The following is a 4,045-nucleotide window of genomic DNA, read 5'->3' as shown; positions in this document are numbered from 1 at the left end:
AATATAGATTTTTTTTCTCTTTTTTTTTCTTTGTTCTTTTTAGGATGTGTTTGAGCCTGCATGACTACCAGTCTAAAGCAGACAGATATAGTAGTGGGTTAACATACTTGAAAAACCACAAACCAAAAGCATACAATAGTCACAAAAAAATCGCAAAAGAAGCCAAGCTAATACAAAAGAAAATTATCATACCACAATACTAAAAACAAAAAGGAAAAGAAAGGAACAAAGAAGAAATACCAAATCAACCTGAAAACGAAGTTCAAAATGGCAATAAACACACATCTCTCAATAATTACTGTAAATGTCAATAGACTAAATGCTCCAATCAAAAGACACAGTGTGGCATATTGGATAATAAAACAAGAGCATACAATATGCTGCCTACAAGAGACCCACTTTAGAGTGAAGGACACACATAGATTGAAAGTGAGAGGATGGAAAAAGATATTTCACGCAAATGGAAATGACAAGAAAGTGGGAGTACCAATACTCATACCAGACAAAATAGACTTGAAACCAAAGGCCATAAAGAAAGATAAAGAAAGACACTATATAATGATCAATGGAGCAATACAAGATGAAGATATTGCACTTGTTAACATATATGCACCCAAAATAGGAGCACCTCAATATATATTAAAAAAAAATACTGACAGACATAAAGGGAGAAATTGATGGGAATACAATAATAGTAGGAGACTTTAACACTCCACTAACATCATTCGACAAGTCTTCCAGACAGTAAAACAATAAGGCAATGAAGAGACTAAATGACACAATAGAACAGCTGGACTTGGTTGATATTTTTAGAATATTATATCTCCAAGAAACAGAACATAGATTCTTTTCAAATGCTCATGGAACATTCTCTAGGATAGACCACGTACTCGAGCACAAAAGAAGCCTCAACAAATTTAAGTGGATAGAAATTTTTTCAAGCATCATTTCTGACCATAATGGTATGAAACTAGAAATCAACCACAGAAAAACAAATGGGGAAAAAATGACTGCATGGAGAGTAAACAACATGCTACTAAAAAACCAATGGGTGAACGATGAAATCCAAGAAGAAATTAAAAAATATTTTGAGACAAACGACAATGAAAACACAACCACGTAAAATCTATGGGATGCAGCAAAAGCAGTCCAAAGAGGGAACTTTACAGACTTTCCTCAAAAAACAAGAACAATCTCAAGTAAACAACCTAATCTACCACCTAAAAGAATTAGAAAAAGAAGAACAAACAAAACCCAAAGTCAGCATAAGGAAAGAAGTAATAAAGATCAGGGAGGAAATAAATAAAATAGAGATTTAAAAAACAATAGAAAAAAATCAAACCACGAGATCGTTTTTTTGAAACAATAAACAAAATTGACAAACCTCTGGCCAGGCTCACCAAGAAGAAAAGAGAGAGGATATAAATAAACAAAATAAGAAAGGAAAATGGGTAAATTAAAACCAATATCACAGAAATATAGAAAAATTATAAGAGAATACTATGAACTATATGGCACTAAATCAGACAACCTAGAAGAAATGGACAAGTTTCTAGAAACATACAGTCCACCAAAATTGAATCAAGAAGAAATAGATCATTTGAACTGACCAATCACTAGAGGTGAAATAGAATCAGGAATAAAAAAATTTACCTGCAAACAGTAGTCCAGGACCAGACGGCTTCACTGGGGAATTCGATCAAACATACAAACAAGAGCTCATACCAACCCTTTTCAAACTCTTCCAAAAGACTGAAGAGGGGAGAATCCTCCAAACTCATTCTATGAAGCCACCAAAAGTGGGTATAGAGGGAACCAAAGTGGGTATAGAGGGAACATATCTCAACATAATAAAAGCTATTTATGACAAACCTATAGCCAGCATAATACTCAATGGCAAAAAGTTGAAAACCTTCCTTCTAAAATCTGGAACAAGACAAGGATGCCCATTCATACCATTTCTATTCAATATATTAATGGAATTCCTAGCCATAGCAATTAGACAAGAAAAAGAAATAAAAGGAATCCAAATTGGAAGAGAAGAGATAAAACTGTCACTATATGCAGATGACAAAATACTAAATACAGAAAACCCTAAAGGCTCCACACAAAAACTACTAGAGCTGATAAAAGTATTTAGCAAGGTAGCAGGATACAAGATTAACATACAGAAATCAGCTGCATTTATCTACACAATGAAATATCAGAAAAAGAAAGTAAGAAACAATCCCTAAATCGCATCCAAAACAATAAAGTACATAGGAATAAATCTGACAAAGGAGGTGAAAGACTTATACATGGAGGACTACAAAACACTGATTAAGGAAAATAAAGATGACTTAAAGAAATGAAAAGATATCCCATGCTCTTGGATTGGAAGAATCCCTATTGTTAAAATGACCATACTGCCCAAGGCAATCTACAGATTTAACGTGATCCCTATCAAATTACCCAGGACATTTTCCACAGTACTAGAACAAATAATCCTAAAATTTATATGGAATTACAAAAGACCCTGAATTGCCAAAGCAATACTGAAGACAAAGAATGTAGCTGCAGGAATCACTCTCCCAGACTTTAGACAATACTAAAGAGCTACAGTAATCAAAACAGCATGGTATTGGTACAAAAACAGACATATGGATCAATGGAACAGAATAGAGAGCCCATAAATAACCCACAGACTTCTGGCCAATTAATCTTTGACAAAGAAGGCAAGAACATACAATGGAGTAAAGACAATCTCTTCAGCAAATGGTGTTGGGAAAACTGGACAGTAGCATGTAAATCAATGAAGCTAGAACACTCCCTCACACCATACACAAAAATAAACTCAAAATGGCTTAAAGACTTAAACATAAGACAAGACACTATAAACCTCTTAGAAGAAAACATAGGCAAAACATTCTCTGACATAAATCTTAGCAATATTCTCCTAGGGCAGTCTACCCAGGCAATAGAAATAAGTGCAAAAATAAACAAATGGGACCTAATTAAACTTATAAGCTTTTGCACAGCAAAGTAAACCATAAATAAAACATAAAGACAACCTACAGAATGGGACAAATATTGGCAAAATATGGGACTGACAAGGGCTTAATTTTCAAAATATATAAGTAGCTCAATAATAAAATAACTTAATAATAAAAAAAAACCAAATCCAAAATTGGGCAGAAGACCTAAACAAGCAATTCTCCAGTGAAGACATACAAATGACCAATAGGCACATGGAAAAATGCTCAATATCGCTAATTATCGGAGAAATGCAAATCAAAATTACAATGAGGTTATCACCTCTCACCAGTCAGAATGACCATCATTAAAAATTCCACAAACGATAAATGCTGGAGAGGGTGTGGAGAAAAGGGAGCCCTCCTACACTTTTGGTGAGAATGTAGTTTGGTGCAGCTGTTATGGAAAACAATGTGGAGATTCCTCAAAAAACTAAAAATAGACTTATCATAGGCTCCAGCAATCCTACTCCTGGGCACACATCCAGAGGAAATGCCAATTTGAAAAGACACCTGCACCCCAATGTTCACAGCAGCACTACTTACAATAGCCAAGACATGGAAACAACCTAAATGTCCACCAATAGATGACTGGATAAAGAAGTTGTGGTATATTTATACCATGGAATACTACTCAGCCATAATAAAGAATAAAATAATATCATTTGCAGCAACATGGATGGAGATTGTCATTCTAAGTGAAGTAAGCCAGAAAGAGAAGGAAAAATACCATCTAATATCTCTTCTATATGGAACTAAAAAACACAAATGAACTTATTTACAAAACAGAAATAGATTCACAGACACAGAAAACAATCTTATCATTACTACAGTGAGGTGGGATGGGATAAATTGGGAGTTCAAGATTTTTAGGTACTAACTACTATATATAAAATAGATAAACAACAAGTTTATACTGTATAGCACAGGGAACTATATTCAGCATTTTGTAGTAACCTATAATGAAAAAGAATATGAGAATGAATATATGTACTTATATGTATGACTGAAGTATTATGCTGTACACCAGAAAT

This window comes from Camelus ferus, chromosome X (genome assembly GCF_009834535.1).
Source record: "Camelus ferus isolate YT-003-E chromosome X, BCGSAC_Cfer_1.0, whole genome shotgun sequence".
NCBI lineage: Eukaryota > Metazoa > Chordata > Mammalia > Artiodactyla > Camelidae > Camelus > Camelus ferus.
The sequence above is the reverse complement of the archived record's forward strand: the minus strand, read 5'-3'. Positions refer to the sequence as shown.